Source organism: Drosophila santomea, unplaced genomic scaffold (genome assembly GCF_016746245.2).
Source record: "Drosophila santomea strain STO CAGO 1482 unplaced genomic scaffold, Prin_Dsan_1.1 Segkk63_quiver_pilon_ctg1_scaf, whole genome shotgun sequence".
Lineage (NCBI taxonomy): Eukaryota > Metazoa > Arthropoda > Insecta > Diptera > Drosophilidae > Drosophila > Drosophila santomea.
In genome coordinates this window covers 344,455-363,161 of record NW_025318995.1, presented here as the reverse complement: position 1 = coordinate 363,161, position 18,707 = coordinate 344,455, and the positions used below count along the sequence as shown (strand labels likewise).

The 18,707-nt window shown below is 44.6% G+C and overlaps 2 pseudogenes; both read left to right on the top strand.

Annotated features, from left to right (window-relative positions):
* The first annotated feature begins 1,393 nt into the window (after positions 1 to 1,393).
* LOC120457613 lies at positions 1,394 to 2,180 on the top strand (annotated as a pseudogene).
* Positions 2,181 to 17,140: 14,960 nt separating this feature from the next.
* LOC120457611 lies at positions 17,141 to 17,898 on the top strand (annotated as a pseudogene).
* The last annotated feature ends 809 nt before the right edge of the window (positions 17,899 to 18,707 follow it).

Below are 18,707 nucleotides of genomic sequence, written 5' to 3'. Positions count from 1 at the left end.
ATTCTGTTGTCCATTCCGCAAAGGGCACCATCAACCCGCGCAACTTTCGCCAGTTTCGGATCCGCTCCGGAGCCGCGGCGCACATTTATTCGTGTGCCACACAGGTTGTGTCATCGTCGTTCGCCGCCGGCGAGTATATTTTATTGCCCGTTGGTTTGGTGAAGTCAAATCATTTGGGGGCAAGCGTTTTCTTAAACCTTTTTTTTGTCTTTTTCCGCCGTTCTAAAATAACCCAGTTGTTTCAACCGGCTTCAGCGGCCGCATGCCATTTGGCTGTTCACGTAATTCGTCTCTTCTTTCGGCGACGACAAGCTTGTCGCGCCAAGAACATTAGTGTGACCGTCTGGCCGCTTCTTCCAAGGTACCCGTTGCCCAAGTCAGGTGACCTGGTCAGGTACCTGATCAGCAGAAGTCGCTTCTGACAAGAAGCTGCATACGATCCCTTCGATCCGCTTGGACAGGTCCCAATCCGCATCTCCGCGGCAAAGACAAAGGCTGCCACCACCATTCAAAGGGCAAAAAACGACGACTTCGTCAATACTTCCCCCGCTCCCTCATCAAGGTTTACTCGATCGGTCGCAAAAATGACACAAAGTGCGGTAGATGTCGCCCTAAAAAGGTTCATTGCCATGACGGACCGAGTTAGCTTACCTAAGCTCCACACTCCGAGTCCATCTGGACGAAATCCGGGACTTTTGGGAAAATGTGAAAAAGGGCTATGATACCTGCTCCGATCTCCTTTCCGTGTTCGCCGAGGATCCCGACACCTTCACAGTGCTGGAAACCATATACAGCTACTGTTATTCTGTCTATTCGAGGTGTGTTGCCAATCTTCAGGAGATAATAGAAAAGGCGGCAGTCCTGTCCACTCAGGCTTCCGTCAGTGTTCACACACCTTCGAGGACAGGGTGTCGTCTACCTCCAGTGGACACCGAAGTTTTCGCTGGTGATACTCTTCGGTGGCCCACATTCCGAGACCTTTTCACCGCGATATATATCCAAAATCCCCGTCTCACACCATTGGAAAGGTTGTTTCACCTGGTTGCCAAGACGAGTGGCAATGCACACGTGATTGTTTCAAGGCACCGCTGACGAATGAAGGGTTTAGTTCAGCGTGTCGAGGACTTACGGATCGCTATAAAAATAGACGCTTGCTGGTTAACAGTCACTTGAAGATTTTACACAGCCTCCCAGCCAAGAGTCCGGGACCGCCTTAAGAAACTTACAGAGCACAAATCAAAGCTGTTTGACAGCCTTGAAGACGTTCTCCATTCCAGTCTAGGCTTGGAATTGCCTCTTGGTGTTTATGGTGTCCGCAAAGCTTCCCAAATCCACACTATTTTTGTGGGAGTAATCCATCCACAACAAGGCCGAAATTACAACTTGGAACGAGATGGATGCATTCCTGACCGAGCGCCATCGTACTCTGGAGGCCGTCGACGACGTCCGGCCTAACGTTTCTAGGCAATTTCCGCCGAGATCGGCATCTGCGAGCGCCCCACCGAGCAGGCTCAACTCATACGAGACCAGGGTGGCTTCCGCCCCCAAGGGGTGTGATCTCTGTTCCAGGAAGAACCACCGTATTCGCTTATGTCCACGGTTCCTCGAAATGAATGGGAATGGTCGCTCCGACTACATCAAGAGAAGGCAGCTCTGCCTGAACTGTTTCGCACGAGGGCACCAGCAACGGGTTGCACTATTATTGCCTTATTGCATTATTTCAACCGTGGGCGAATCGGGCGACACGGAGCAGTTCACCGAGTTTGTTTCGAAGAATATAGCCCTGTACAAGATGCGCAATGGCTATGATTTGAGTCCACATGCGTCGGCGCATTTCACGCGCAAGAATTTCGACGAATATCTTCGCATTCCCTACCAAGTCTTCATGTTTATTGCCGGGTACGATCCCAACGAGGGTCCGGAACTCACATTCATCGACTATCTGGCCAATGCACTGCCCATGAATTACGCCGGTCATGGCTATGGTGCGATCTTCGCGTCCAGCATCTACGATCGCTACTGGCACCCCAACATATACGCCTACGATGTCTACAAGAAGTGCATTGCCGAGATCCAGAAGCGCCTGGTCGTTAGCCTCAAGAACTTTACTGTCGCCGTGGTGGACAAGGATGGTGTGCGGGATTTTAGATCCAATCAGCGCTGCAAGCCTGGCCGCTTAAGCAGCCATCCGAAAGCTTCAGGGAGCCCTGGGATTTTGGCAGACATCCAGACTGACCATCTCCTTCGGGCTGATTTTCTCGAAATCGACGCAGAGAGCACGGCCAAGACTCTCGGCGTGCGGTGAAAGGCGACGTCTGATGAGTTTTTCTTCACTCGTCCAGAATTGACCTCGGGGTCGTCGTTCTTAAAGCGTCAAGTATTTTCCCAAATTGCCAAGTTATTCGATCCAGCCGGCTGGCTAGCCCCCTTCATTGTCCGAGCAAAGATGTTTATGCAGGACATTTGGCTCTAGGATCTAGGCCGGGACGATGTCCTCCCTCAAGAGTTCTGCAAGAGGTGGGTTGACTTCCGGGAAAATTACTCGGCGCTCGGTCAGCTCCGCATTCTCCGCTGGGTCGCATTCCGACCACACTTGAAGGGAGAACAACATGGCTTCTGTGACGCCTTGCAAAAGGCGTATGGCGCCGCCATTTATGTCCGAGTTGAGGTAGGGTCCACGGTAGCGGTGAACTTGCTAACGGCAAAGACACGGGTGGCCCCAGTAATGACGGTGTCGCTCCCGCTGGTGGAGTTATGCAAAGCCGTTTTATTGTCCGAGATAGCCAACGCCATTCTTCCGAAGATGCCCGGGCCTGCGTCCGCCCTCTATTGTTGGACGGACTCAACTATTGTTCTCGCCTGGTTGCACAGGCCGGCGTGTCATTGGACAACATTCGTGGCAAATCGGGTCACAAGGATCACCCAGTCTGTCCACTCCAATGTTCCTCGTCACTGTGCTGTTTGTAGTTAGTCCAATTCGTAGATTTACCAGTACTGATTTCCGATTCTCTCTCCACGTCCACGTCCGCGCAGCGCCACCGCATTGGAAAGCAGATGTACTCGATGTACCAACTTCCATCGTTGCCGAGTCTGCATTGGGATCCACCCGTTACGGAAATGCCTACGATTTCTGCGCTTGAGTGCCGAGAAGCGGATACGGGCTGTCCTTGCCAATCGGTACTGCCCCCGCTGTCTGGCCCACGAGCACTCCGACGAAACGTGTCGGTGAGGGGTCTGCTGCAAAACGTGCGGGCACGATCATCACACGCTGCTGCACCTCTTCGAGCGCCAGCCGCGTCAGGAGGCACGCCGGCTGCAGAGTCACAGACTTCTCCGATTTCGGGATTCCTACTCCATATCGCTCCGGGCTGTCCCCCGGTCTTCCCCGGGCGGTTCGGCAGGCCTTTTCCAGATAGTCTGGGAACTTTTGCGGCTAGTGCTTCAGATTTCTTTACATCTCTTCCGTAAACCACCATCCCTGATGCTCGTCTGGGTGTTCTTTGTCCTTTGCTCTTATCCTGCGGCTCATTTCCTGCACAGGCTGTCTCGATAGAACGTCCGCGACGACGCTCAGCTGGCCTTTTCTATACAAGAATTTCGAAATCGTACTGGTCAAGTTTCAGCGCCCACCTTGCGATTCTTCCGGACGGGCTCTCGATGATATTGAAACGTTGCCGACGCGAGGTGCAGTTTAAAACTCTCGCCATGCCGCTGCTTCCTCTGCCTGACCTGGTCCGCCAGCTATATCATGAAGTCCCTGGGCAGGAAGAATTTCTGGAAGCTTTGAATGAACTCGGCCCATGTCTCCCAGAACCTATTGTTAGTAATGAACCATTTTAAGGCCCTGCCCTTCAGCAGTTTGTTGGTAATGAACCATTTTAAGGCCCTGCCCTTCAGCAGTTTTGGCATCACTTGTGGGATCTTGTTGATGTCCAGTCCAGATGTCATTGCTAACCACTCCACTAGTTCCATAACCTCCAACGGCTTTTCGTAACCGTCGTAACGAAAGTTCCACTCTCGCACCTGTTTCGCCACCTTTGCGTAATCATGCGCGCCACCTTTGCGTAATCTTGCGCGCCACCTTTGCGTAATCTTGCGCAAATCACGACTGGGCTCCCGTCTCTCCCTCATCTCATGGTTGTCTCCCGCCGTTCATGTCCGAACTCCTGCCTTTCGGATTTGCTTCCGCTGGCCTCCATCATGCTGGTGAAGTCGAGGCTCCTCATCAATCTTTCAACGACGGTGACTTTCCTCGACCAAACCACCCAGCTTGATCCTAGGGCGCTTTCTATGGCGGGGGGGTCAACCTTCTTTAGGGTGTATAGCCACGACTTCCCCATCTTATTCTCTATTCTTTTGGCCAGGACAATCACTGTTGGGCGTCAGATGTAACGAACTGCTTTTCTTGTTTTGGAGACAGAGTTTTGGATTAGAATAGCTTTATTGTCAGACCTCTTCGACTACTAAGGTCCTCGCCGTCGGCTGCGTCGCGTCGCTCCTTTGTCCCTCCCGTGGATCTCTGCGTTGCTCGGTTCTCCTCTTGTAATGATCGTCCTTGTGTGTCCGTTTCGACACTCGTCGGCGGCAACGGTGGCTGCGCCAGAAGCGACGGTGGCTGAGCTGTGACGGCAGTGTCGGTGGTGCCCAGAGTGCCTCCTTCAGCCGTCCTCGACACTCACTGACTGATATCCTTCTGCGTCCTGCCCGATCTCACTGACTGCTACCTTCTCAACGGATTCTGTCCCGAGCTGCCTTTTATAGGCCTGCTCGGGATTAAGGTCCCGTTAGTTTACTGTGCGTCCTCTTTGTGCTTGTCCAAAGTCCATACCGTTACCGTTTGACCTCTGTGCTCTTCGCCGCCTCGAGTCCAAGGTCCATCACGGTACCGTTAGTTCACGGTCCCTCTTTTTGTCCTGGCTGCCCTTGACTACTCCTGCATTCCAGCCTTTTTCGCAGTTGCTAGGCAGCACCTCGATTTGTGGGGAGTTTTAGGACTAACAGTTTATTTCTCTTAGCCTCAGCACAATATGACTTTAATCTTAGCGTGGGCTTATATATCCTGAAATAGACAATTTTTTTTTCCTCAGCACAGTGTTTTATGCGTTCTTAATATGGGCGTAACCGCATAGGATTGAAGTTAGCCTTCGACAGGCGTATCAGAAGACTTGACGATCAGCTTAGCAGTTCTCCCAGTAATGTTGGAGAGACTTCTACCTCCGAGCTATGGTCATCTAAAGCATGCACCTGCCAGTTATTTGGTATCGATTTCGTCTTAACTATTTCTGTCCGGCATTGATTTCAAGTGATAAGTTTTCAGTCATCCGGAATAGGCGACTTAAGTGTCCCACAGAATGCTGATACAGAAACTTTTTCCAAGTCTCGGGTAGTAGATTGTTCTTTAAAATTTCAATAAATTCTTCTTTTTCAATTTTGATCGATGCCTTATTAATTAGAAGCCACTGCCTCGTAAGCCACTGCATGTCTAACCTTTGGGGATTGCTTGGTGGCGGAAGATTCTGTATTGATGAAGACGATAAAACTCTGGTAATGGTTTGAATTATCATATCTGAAATATTATTATAATCCAATTTTATTCTGGCTGGTCTACCTGAACGGGGCCTACCACAAGGGGGCCTATTAGAACTATCATGGCGGTACACTGACTAGCACCCAAACCAGAAGAAAGAGCACCAGAGCATACCAAAGGAAAAAACAAGAGTTCTCTGTTAACCATGTAGGCTAAATAATAACAAGGAATTGTGTTATCCATGGCCGTTTAACAAAATGCGCAATTATTCTCCATAGTAGCTTCAAAAAAAGTCTTAGTAGGTGTATAAATAACTGGCATATCTGGTTATCTTTTGTTTTTTTTTTTATTTGTTTACGTTTTTTCAATTTGACATTTAATGGCAACTTGATAACATCGGATAAGTTGTATTAGCGTGCCGTTGATGTTTACATAGCTACCAGATGTATTTTTGGGGATTTGCAGCAGTACCGCCTTGTGGAAACAAAAGTATAACAGCTAAACGATCGTTAGGAATTGATATCCGATCAGGATATCAGAATCAATATTCTCTAAGTGCTTGTCCTTTTCGCTTGTACAAAAGCGACAGGTACCCTGCAACAAGCTTCTACAACTAAACTAAAGAGCATTAATAATGAGGGATACAAGCTAGCCTTAAGGATTAAGGAACAACTGGTGATTCCGGATCGCACTCTTCTACTAAATTGCAAATAAAGGCGGGTGGAATCCTCTGGTGCTTTTTGTTTATTCCATTTGTCATATACACACCAAGAAATTTGATTCGCGATGCATATGTGTGTAAGCTTTCAGTTTTGTCAGGAATTAAACGAGTGGGAAGCGCGACTAATTATGTCAAAGAATACAAAAGCTATAGTATTAGGTATTTAATTAATCAAAAAAAGAATGATACAGGGAGTAAGGTAAGAATACGTTTTAGTCGATGTTAACGTTTTTGCCTCTCGTTGCAATTACGTCCGCTTTGATCGTTAGTTCTTTCTCGACTCTCTCATGTCATTCCCTTTTTATCTTTTCCAACACCGAATGTGTACATATGGAACTTATAAGGATGCCACCAGGCATTATTCTTTTGTGAATTGACACTCCATTGAAGATTATGTAAAGTTAGGTCCCAATCCTTCGGGTTCTCACTCATAGTCCGTACATAACTAAGGATTGTTTGGTGTTTGTACGGCGCTAGGCAAACTGAAATAACTTGATACTTCATTAAGGATATTTAGTACGGGGGCGGTTTTCGTAATTTGTACTGCCAAAATATAGGTATTTCCTATTTTGCTGCGATTGAAAGGTCCCAGATGGTCTACGTGAAGTTTTCGAAATGGTATTGGATCGGTGTCGTTGTAGTGCATACATCCTTCGGGTTTTCCAACGTTCGACTGACGTTCATTTAATGCGAGTCGTCAATGCTAGTCAATGCTAGTCGTCAATGTCAGTTATAGTGCGTACTATTTCATCTATAGGTATTTGAGAACATAAATTTAGCTACCAACTCGGTGAATGAATTCACAGTCGTAGTCCAAGATCTTGATCCACCAACGAGCTACCTGAGGTATTAATTTTTTATTCACCTTAACTTTGGCAATAGCAGAACAGTAATAAGACGAAATGGTTTACCCAAGATATACACCCGGAATCTTGGAAGCGTCTCTACTGCGGCCAATGTCTATAGTTCGTAGCTGTGGTACTTACTTTCAGCTGCTGTAAAATGTCGGCTAAAATAACTAACAGGTCGCCAATGAAAGCTTCTTTTTAAACATTTAATTAAATTAAATCAAATTTTTCTTGTTCAGTTTTCCGTAAAAGAAGGGTTAGGGGCCTAGAGATTAAGGAGTATTTTTCACAAACTTTCGAAAGAGTCCAGTGAGACCTTAAAATCGTCTGACCTCTTTTATATTTGTCGGAACTTTAAAATTTCGAATAGCGCTTACTTTACATTCGCCCGAAGTAATTTACGAATTGTCCAAGGAACGTTATCTCCGATTGAAGAAACTTGCATTGGTCATAGGGAAGTGTTAAGCCACTCTACTTAAGGATTTGTAGAAACTTTTCGGGAGAAACTGTTGAGAAACTTTTACTCGGGATTATCGCATCGTCCAAGTATGCGAGAACTTCGCCTAGCTCCATGCGTTTGACTATTTTATTCATTACGGCTTGAAAGACGGATGGAGCATTGACAAGACCGAATGGCATTCGGTCAGAAGTATTCGCTTCAGAAGTACTCGCCTCGATTTGATGATACCACATGCGTAAATCCAATTGCGTGAAATATGCATGGCCTGCTATATATAATAATAATATTCCATTACTTTTGTTGGCGATGACGATTCCCGAGGCATATGGCGAGTTTGAGGGTTGAATAATATCGCATTTAAGCAGTTCGGAGATTATATTGGCGACGCACAATGGCACAAAAGATACATATACTATACAGAAATCAAATTTTTGATGACAACGGATCGTTGTTCAAATCGGTTCAGTATTTTAGAAGTTACACGTGTTCAAAGTTGAACCTTTTGGGTTGCAAAAGAAGCATGTTTTTTTTTGTAGCCGGCTTTGTTATGGTGTCTATGGAAAGGGTCATCAAATCTCAGTCTACCAAAGGTAGAATAAATGTATAATATTCTTTACACTTGCAGGCATACCTGTTTTACCGAAGTACTAATTTTCACACATTTTTTAACTTTGACGGAAAAAAGACAGCGATCTTACACCGACTTATGGGTTTGGTGAGGTGTTGTTCTTGAATATGTTCCTTATCATATTCAAAAGAAATCGGGTCCCTCGACGTCCCACTACGAATTTCGAAGGCAAAAGATACTTTCATCTCAGCGTAAAAAAAGCGCGGCTTAGTGCAAATTCTGCTACAAACTGAGAAGTACAAAATTGTATGGCGGGCTTCTTTTTTAATCCCTGGCTTAGTAATGATTTTAAATGAATGTAAATTATAGTTATGGTCCAGATTGTCCTATTTTATTAAATATTGAGATTTTTGCAAGAAGTTTCTGAGTGCAAAAGAATTTTCCGCCACTAAAACCGTTTAATGTGACAGCACAACGTTGTAATACGCCTACATCTTCAGCAAATGATTGCCGAATAAGCGTACGTGTACTCCCAGGATCCACAAATGCATTTGTACCATTTCCGTTGACCGATATTATTTTGCAAATGTCCAAATGGGTATTAGTATCGATTTTATTCATGTTTGGCTCTGCATTTGGTGTTTAGTATTAGTATCGATTTTATTAATGTTTGGTTCCGCATTTGGTTTTTCGGGACAACTGGCTGAGTTGTTTGTGGCACTATTTCAGTGACCGCAACGGGGCTTGCGCTAAGATATCTTCCTTTTAAAATCGTTATCATTAATGATGATGTGTGTTTACCTTTTTACCAATAGCTAGAATTTTATAGAAATAGTCTTGCGGTGATTTACTGAGATCTTGTCGAATTTTGGACATTTTAAGGTGAACGTCTGCGGAATTACTAAGACATTGAAAGTCGTTGTGGAACTTTGACGTAAACTCTGGTCATGTTTGGAAGACTTCTTCAGTTGAGTCTACCCAATACCGAGCAGCACCTAGCATCTTTTGTTGAACTTCAAATATTAGCCTTCGATCATCCCAACGATATGCGGCTCGAAGGGAGTCAACGCGTCTAATGAATTGTTGCGAGTCTAAGGACTTGATGGATGATGGGTTGAATTCCTGGAGAAGAGATACCATTTCACTTATATTTCCGTACGAACTATTAATGTTTTCAGATATCGTTGGCCGCGGTTGTATAAGTAGTTTGGCAGAATCGGGGTATATGGATTTTCGTTATATATTTGACGATGTTGCGAATGTGTATTGTATTGATTTACTTCATAGTGTGGCTGTGAATATGTGCCGAAAGGTGCCGTTACAGTGTCCCAAATGAGCGTGAGGAATCGGAGAATTAATTTTTGGCTGTGACAAATAAGTATTCGAATTAAGGTGGGTTCGCGATGTCGTTGAGAAATGAACGTATTGAGGAAAGATCGAATGTTAGGGATCGATCGCGAAAAGACTTGTTGAGACGTGTTTGCGTTTTGAGCGTTTTCGATTGTTGAGGAGATACCACTCGGATGAAAAGATCTCTTAAAGTTCGCGCAATGAGTTCTCTGATTCGGCAATTTATTTCTGATTGATTGGTTTTCTGCACTCGCGTACTCGTCACTGTTATGCGAATTTAATCTGTTCAATAGGTCTTCACGATTTCCCGACGAGAGTCCTGCTTCTCTGCATTTCTGTTGCAGGTCTTTCTTGCTGACGTAATCCTTCTTTGCTTTTTATACGTTCATTTTTCGCAAGATTTCACTTATTGCGCACTATATTATCCCACTTTTAAGAATATCACATACACACCAAGAAATTTGATTAGCAATGTATATGTGTGTAGGCTCTTAGTTTTGACAGGAATTTAGCGAGTGGGTAGCGCTATAGCATTAGGTATACTTTAATTAATTAATCAAATAAAGGATGATACACGGAGTAAGGTAAGAAAAAGTTTTAGTCGATGCTAACGTTTTGGCCGCTCTTTGATCGTTGATTCTCTCTCGACTGTCTCATGGCATTCCCTTTTTATCTTATCATGGCATTGCCACCAGGTTAAGTTTTAATTGGAGTGTGACACATTATTTACCAATGGGGCTGGATGCCTTACTAAATAAGATTTAGCACGAGTATTTATTTATGCGAGTTCATCAAAATATCAAAAGTAAGAAAATTCTCGTAATTTAATTCCTTAATTTAACCTAAACTATCGAAATTTTAGTTCATTACATTTTCTTAGGTGTACCCAAGGATTTTCCTACGCAGGATTAATAACCCTAGCGGGTGTTTTGCGTTTTGTGTTCGAAGGATCCCGATGGCCAGATTAAACTTGACAGTGCCAAAAGAGCGGGTTTTATTCGGTGGACTAGAACACGACGGCTACATACCTGATAAAGAAAAACAAGAGAGAACGCTATAGTCGAGTTCCCCGACTATCTGATACCCGTTACTCAGCTAGTGGAAGTGCGAAAGAGAGCCTTCAACACTGACAGTTTTCTGCGGTTTGTGGGCGTTAGAGTGGTCGTGGCACAACGTTTTTTTGCAAATCGATAAAAATTTACAAGACTAATACAAAAATGAAAAAATATCAAAACCTTTTCCAAAAGTGTGGGCGTGGCAGCTTTGGGCGGTTTGTGGGCGTTTGAGTGGGCGTGGCAAAAAGTTTTTTTTGCAAATCGATAGAAATTTAAAAGACGAATACAAAAATGAAAAAATATCAAAACATTTTTCAAATGTGTGGGCGTGGCAGTTTTTGGGCAACATTTGTGGCAACATGAATCGACAAACATACGCTGCTCCTATGTCCCTGGAGTCTGTATGCTTAATCTAAACTTTCAAACTTTTGTAGTTCCTGAGATCTCAGCGTTCATACGAACGGACAGACAGACGGACAGACAGACGGACTGACAGACTGACAGACTGACAGACTGACAGACTGACAGACTGACAGACTGACAGACTGACAGACTGACAGACTGACAGACTGACAGACTGACAGACTGACAGACGGACAGACAGACCGACGGACAGACGGACGGACAGACGGACATGGCCAGATCGACTCGGCTATTGATCCTGATCAAGAATATATATACCTTATATGGTCGAAAACGCTTCCTTCTGCCTTTTACATACTTATCAACGAATCTAGTATACCCTTTTACTCTACGAGTAACGGTTATAATTATTGGGGAGAGCGACTGCCTGTTTCCCTCCGAGGAGGTTTTGCGCAAAACGTGGTTGGGCTCCAAGGCGAGGCAGCCTCCAAGAAGAACACAGATGCCACTTAGAGTTATGGGACAGTATGTTGTTTTCTTCAGTTCCTTAGGAAAACCGATAATATTTCTTCGTTAAATGCAATATTAACGGAAACTATCTTCAAATGACCTTCGCGTGATCCGTTCCTACCTCTTTTCCTTGTACATACTTAAGCTGGTTATAACAATTTCCAAGTTTCTTTTTAATTCCGCTTATTACAAGTTGTGGGCCTAATGTCCAGTTAAAATTCTGCTCAAATTTACTGTGGGTAAAATTTCAACGGGTTTCGCAAAATGCGTTCATAGGCACAACGAATATTGGCCCGAATGTCTTTTTGAATAAGAGCTAAATAATCCGATCGGGAAACAGGTACTATCGATTCTTCCAATAGGGATAAATTCTTCAGCAGTTTATAATCGGAGCCATAAGTAATATCCAATCGGAATAAATCACATTCATATGCATCACGATTGATACAAAGCGGATCTTAACGAACATGGAATAATAGTAATGATTCTGTCCAACTCGGTTTGATCGTTTTGCCGATATCCGACTCCACAATTATCTCTTCGGTGAGGAAGCATGAAAATGTGCCTATGCCCGCACGCAGACTTTTCTGGTAAATAGCTTGTCTTAATTTGCGGCATCCAATAGGTTCACATTTGCAGTTTGGAATATAGCCGTTGGTTAGTTAAACTTGTTGCATTTGGTAAAGCGAATCTTTTTTATTTTATAAGGACACAAGTTGGCACAAGTTGTAGCAGTTCAGTTCAGTTATACTTTGGCTTTTGTGGCTTGACATTGTTATCCTGGTTTGGCTCGTAGTTACCGCCTTTTCGTTAGACCTCTTTCTTGTATAAATTTGATCCACCTCTGTTTATAAAGTAAGACTCGGCTGCATCACGAAGTTGTTTCATCGTCGAAAGATGTTTTGAAGTTCACGGTACTGCAGACCTGCCTGTGACGTCATCGCTGCTTATAGTTTCGTCGAGTGCTGGCATCTCTATGTCGTCTGATTACTCGTGCTCTATCAGCCGCTGCTCAGCTCGGGGAACTGCACATGCCAAATTTCTGTAGAAAGACCCTTGTGCACCCCAATATTTGCCTTGTCAAATATTTTTTTTGCCTCCTTTCCAGCGGCAACTCCTATTGCTTTGGTGCGAGCGATTGCACTTTATTATAAAGTACGTTCTACGCATAAGTCCATGTGCTTGCAAATTTCACACTCCGGTTTTTGAGACTGCGCTCACGCTGAACCACTCAGATTCCTGATCTGGCCGCTAAGAATCCGTCCACCTCGGAGGAAAGGAGCTCTTTTGTTATTTGCAATTCGAAGTCACATCGACCTTTGGGAATACATCTCTTCGCCAATTTTAACCGCCGACTATTCTTCTCTTTTTCTCTCGTATTATTTAAACTTCAAGCGATCCCAATTCTAAAAAAGCAGTCTTTATTTTTGAAGTATAAAGAGGGATTTTAAAAACTGTTTAGGATTTTGGGCGTTAGGGTGGTGCGCATGGTAACATTTGGAAAATGCTTGAGCTACGTCTATGTCTCTGAAATATACATGCTTAATCTCATCTTTCTAGCTTTTTCGGTTCCTGAGATCGAGGCGTTTATACTGACAGGCGAACCAAGGAACGTAGATCGACTGGGCTGCTGATCCTGATCAAGAATATATATACTTTATAAGAAAACGCTTCCTTATACCCTTTACAAACTTTTCAAAGAATCTAGTATACCCATGGTAAAATGGAATAATATTGTAAGAGTCGGGATCGGATCAATTGAATTCAGATATAAGATTATTTAGCCATAGATATATTCGATTGGTTGAATTCGCTAATTTTTCTTTACTACGGCACCTGTGTCGTTTGTCATCTCAAAAGTGGGATGTTAAGAGGTGCTACTCTGTACACAAACACACTTTCAGTAATTAACTTGAAACTTGACAACAAATAAAACGAATAAAGCCACGTGTCAAGCGATGTTCCGACTGCAATATTTGGTGATGATTTTTTATCAAATTTTAAGTTTCTAATCGCCGAGTGGAACAGTCGTTTGGTTGATTAAACAATGGGTCTGAAAACTACCGCCATTCAAGATGAACCAAATTAAATATCTGTCTTAACCGTTTTCATCTTCAGCGATTAATGCAAGAGGTTGTCGCCGCCACAAAATTTTAGTCAGTTCTTGTAAATTATTGTAAATTGTAAATTCTTATCGTCGTTGTATCCTGCTTTTATCAAACATTTGTCAAAGCTGCTTAAAAATGTAAAGACAAATTATCAACGGCAAATCGATTGGACGCCAGAACTCAATCGTGCTTTCGAAGAATGCAAAACGGCCGTGACCGAAGATGCTACATCATATCTTCATCAGAATTGCATTTCTGTGTGATGCGTTCGATACGGCAAAAGGAACTATACTAGAACTGTGTACTTTCTTTCTCCCTTTATCCCATTTTCCTTTCTCTTCCCACATAAGCAAAAGCCCGCCTAAACTGGCGTGAGAAAATAGAATGAAGATAAAAGAAGAGAGAGTACCGCAGTAGGTGAGCGGCTCAAAGGGGCAGATAAAAAAAAAATAGCTCTCTTAGAATTAAAAGGCGGTGTAAGCTGATTTCTCTTTCACAGGCAACCACTTGAAGCGCTTCATCGTGGGAAATCCAAAGTGATTAATATACATGGTTTTACATAAATGAGAAAGCAGTTGCCGAAAAAGAAAATCAAAAAATTAGCTACTGCGGCGATACTTTTTTTCCAAGTCCATTGTTTATCAATAATAAATTCGAAAAAAAAGGATATCTAAAATTGAAATGAAAATTGCTCATATATAGAATTTCCCTTGTCCCAAACTTCGTTTTTCCCAAAAAAGAATAAAAACTAAAAAAATTAAATTAAATTATCTACCCCACCCATAATGCCTTGCCTAGCGTAAATATTCCTTTTTTTATAAACAAAAAAAATAACTTTACATTTTTACATATCTGTTGCGATAATATCTACATGAACGCCACAGTCCAAAAATTCGTTTAACAATTTAAATCTAGATGTTTGAAATTTGTATCTTAGGGTAATCATTTAGGATAAGTTGTCTAAACCTGTTCCAAGCAAAATTTTGTCAAGTTTTAAGTTTATTTTATGTTAAAAATTAAATTTTACAATGTTTAAATCCGAGTAAATCTCTCTAGGGGTGCCATGCGTCGTCGTAAGGTGTATGTCGTGTAAAATGTAGCATACTTGTAGGGATCACCGGTTATGTCAAATGGTTAGTGGTGGTCAAGGTAGGGTGGGCGTCGACAGCTTAAAAGCTGCTGTCGTATGAGTGTGCTATGTCCTTGTTTGTCCTTAGTCCTGTCGTCCGTTAGTTTTTTAGTAGTTTTTTTTGTGGAGATCAATTCAAAAGCACTCGATATAAATAAGAGTGTGATACGAGACGAGCAAGCAGTCGCGATGCCAAATATTCCCCCCTTTACTCTACCGAGAATTGGTAGCCGGAAACAGCGCGTGCATGATCGCCCAACTGCAATTTACCATCTGCTCGGGGAAGCTATACTCGTAGTTCGCTACACTTGCGCTGCGTCTATGTCTCTGGAGTCTGTATGCTTAGTCTTAACTTTCTAGCTTTGGTAGTTCCTGAGATCCGACGTGCATACGCACAGACAGACAGACGTACAGACAGACGGGCATGGCCATATCGACTTGGCTATTGATCCTGATCAAGAATATATATATTTTATATGGTACTATTCAACCAATCTAGTATACACTTTTACTCTACGAGTAACGGGTTTAAAAATTTAGTAATGCGTTAGAAGCAGCAGAGAGCATTTGCATGCATGCCCATATTCCGTATAAGTATATTATCTGCCATTTTTCCAGGAACTAACCTCCGCTAATAAATTATTAAATTACGAATAAATATATTTAATAAATTAAAAAAAAAAAAAAAAATTTTTAAATAACGAATTAATATAAATACAAACTAAAAGCGAGACAAAAACAACATCATTATTACAATCGAAATTCCTGTTTCGATTTAACCGCTGCAGAGGCCGCGGTGTTTTTGTTGTTTGTTCTCCCGCACACACTGCTTGCCGACGGCATAAGAGCCAAGGTTTTAATTCTACCGTTCCGGCTTCGCAATTATTTAGTTTGAGAATAAGTGCATTTTTGCGATTATTTTCTGAATTATTAATTATTTTCGAATTACGGGACAAGATCAACCTCTCGTAGACCTGATTTGGTTTTCTGACCCAACAGAATATAAGAAAGCTCAACGTCCGAGCAGCGAAATATTTATATTTGTATTCACATATTCAAGTCTGACGACATCGAGATCTCGGATCTTCTTGCCTACACTCCCGTTTCCAATTCTGTTGTCCATTCCGCAAAGGGCACCATCAACCCGCGCAACTTTCGCCAGTTTCGGATCCGCTCCGGAGCCGCGGCGCACATTTATTCGTGTGCCACACAGGTTGTGTCATCGTCGTTCGCCGCCGGCGAGTATATTTTATTGCCCGTTGGTTTGGTGAAGTCAAATCATTTGGGGGCAAGCGTTTTCTTAAACCTTTTTTTGTCTTTTTCCGCCGTTCTAAAATAACCCAGTTGTTTCAACCGGCTTCAGCGGCCGCATGCCATTTGGCTGTTCACGTAATTCGTCTCTTCTTTCGGCGACGACAAGCTTGTCGCGCCAAGAACATTAGTGTGACCGTCTGGCCGCTTCTTCCAAGGTACCCGTTGCCCAAGTCAGGTGACCTGGTCAGGTACCTGATCAGCAGAAGTCGCTTCTGACAAGAAGCTGCATACGATCCCTTCGATCCGCTTGGACAGGTCCCAATCCGCATCTCCGCGGCAAAGACAAAGGCTGCCACCACCATTCAAAGGGCAAAAAACGACGACTTCGTCAATACTTCCCCCGCTCCCTCATCAAGGTTTACTCGATCGGTCGCAAAAATGACACAAAGTGCGGTAGATGTCGCCCTAAAAAGGTTCATTGCCATGACGGACCGAGTTAGCTTACCTAAGCTCCACACTCCGAGTCCATCTGGACGAAATCCGGGACTTTTGGGAAAATGTGAAAAAGGGCTATGATACCTGCTCCGATCTCCTTTCCGTGTTCGCCGAGGATCCCGACACCTTCACAGTGCTGGAAACCATATACAGCTACTGTTATTCTGTCTATTCGAGGTGTGTTGCCAATCTTCAGGAGATAATAGAAAAGGCGGCAGTCCTGTCCACTCAGGCTTCCGTCAGTGTTCACACACCTTCGAGGACTGGGTGTCGTCTACCTCCAGTGGACACCGAAGTTTTCGCTGGTGATACTCTTCGGTGGCCCACATTCCGAGACCTTTTCACCGCGATATATATCCAAAATCCCCGTCTCACACCATTGGAAAGGTTGTTTCACCTGGTTGCCAAGACGAGTGGCAATGCACACGTGATTGTTTCAAGGCACCGCTGACGAATGAAGGGTTTAGTTCAGCGTGTCGAGGACTTACGGATCGCTATAAAAATAGACGCTTGCTGGTTAACAGTCACTTGAAGATTTTACACAGCCTCCCAGCCAAGAGTCCGGGACCGCCTTAAGAAACTTACAGAGCACAAATCAAAGCTGTTTGACAGCCTTGAAGACGTTCTCCATTCCAGTCTAGGCTTGGAATTGCCTCTTGGTGTTTATGGTGTCCGCAAAGCTTCCCAAATCCACACTATTTTTGTGGGAGTAATCCATCCACAACAAGGCCGAAATTACAACTTGGAACGAGATGGATGCATTCCTGACCGAGCGCCATCGTACTCTGGAGGCCGTCGACGACGTCCGGCCTAACGTTTCTAGGCCACCGAGCAGGCTCAACTCATACGAGACCAGGGTGGCTTCCGCCCCCAAGGGGTGTGATCTCTGTTCCAGGAAGAACCACCGTATTCGCTTATGTCCACGGTTCCTCGAAATGAATGGGAATGGTCGCTCCGACTACATTAAGAGAAGGCAGCTCTGCCTGAACTGTTTCACACGAGGGCACCAGCAAAGGGATTGCACTATTATTGCATTATTGCATTATTTCAACCGTGGGCGAATCGGGCGACACGGAGCAGTTCACTGAGTTTGTTTCGAAGAATATAGCCCTGTACAAGATGCGCAATGGCTATGATTTGAGTCCACATGCGTCGGCGCATTTCACGCGCAAGAATTTCGACAAATATCTTCGCAGTCCCTACCAAGTCTTCATGTACGGGTACGATCCCAACGAGGGTCCGGAACTCACATTCATCGACTATCTGGCCAATGCACTGCCTATAAATTACGCCGGTCATGGCTATGGTGCGATCTTCGCGTCCAGCATCTACGATCGCTACTGGCACCCCAACATATCCCAGGCAGAAGCCTACGATGTCTACAAGAAGTGCATTGCCGAGATCCAGAAGCGCCTGGTCGTTAGCCTCAAGAACTTTACTGTCGCCGTGGTGGACAAGGATGGTGTGCGGGATTTTAGATCCAATCAGCGCTGCAAGCCTGGCCGCTTAAGCAGCCATCCGAGAGCTTCAGGGGGCCCTGGGATTTTGGCAGACATCCAGACTGACCATCTCCTTCGGGCTGATTTTCTCGAAATCGACGCAGAGAGCACGGCCAAGACTCTCGGCGTGCGGTGAAAGGCGACGTCTGATGAGTTTTTCTTCACTCGTCCAGAATTGACCTCGGGGTCGTCGTTCTCAAAGCGTCAAGTATTTTCCCAAATTGCCAAGTTATTCGATCCAGCCGGCTGGCTAGCCCCCTTCATTGTCCGAGCAAAGATGTTTATGCAGGACATTTGGCTCTAGGATCTAGGCCGGGACGATGTCCTCCCTCAAGAGTTCTGCAAGAGGTGGGTTGACTTCCGGGAAAATTACTCGGCGCTCGGTCAGATCCGCATTCTCCGCTGGGTCGCATTCCGACCACACTTGAAGGGAGAACAACATGGCTTCTGTGACGCCTTGCAAAAGGCGTGTGGCGCCGCCATTTATGTCCGAGTTGAGGTCGGGCCCACGGTAGCGGTGAACTTCCTAACTTCCGCTGGTGGAGTTATGCAAAGCCGTTTTATTGTCCGAGATGGCCAACGCCATTCTTCCGAAGATGCCCGGGCCTGCGTCCGCCCTCTATTGTTGGACGGATTCAACTATTGTTCTGGTTGCGCAAGCCGGCGTGTCATTGGACAACATTCGTGGCAAATCGGGCACAAGGATCACCCAGTTCACGGAGGTGGAGAAATAGGCACATGTCCGCTTCGAGCATAATCCGGCTGATCTCGTGAGGCGGGGGGTAGGGCTTCAAGACCTCGCGGAAAGTCGGCTGTAGTG